The sequence below is a fragment of the Cariama cristata genome, unplaced genomic scaffold, assembly GCF_000690535.1.
Source record: "Cariama cristata isolate BGI_N322 unplaced genomic scaffold, ASM69053v1 scaffold3397, whole genome shotgun sequence".
NCBI lineage: Eukaryota > Metazoa > Chordata > Aves > Cariamiformes > Cariamidae > Cariama > Cariama cristata.
In genome coordinates, this window is record NW_009626910.1 from 21,280 (window position 1) to 21,503 (window position 224).

The following is a 224-nucleotide window of genomic DNA, read 5'->3' on the forward strand; positions in this document are numbered from 1 at the left end:
CTTACCGCAAGTCTGCTAAGCTAAACAGAAGGCTGTGAGTACAGCTGGAATGGTTCCCGACGGCTTTTAGTAAAATGCCACGAATTTGATCGCGTGTGCCAGCGATGGCAACGACACCGCGAGGTGTGAAACGGCATTGGGGTGGGCGAGGGATGCTGCCAGGCGGGGGGAGCACGTGGGGGGACCGAGCACCCTGGTCCCAGCCGTGGTGGGACACAAGGGCC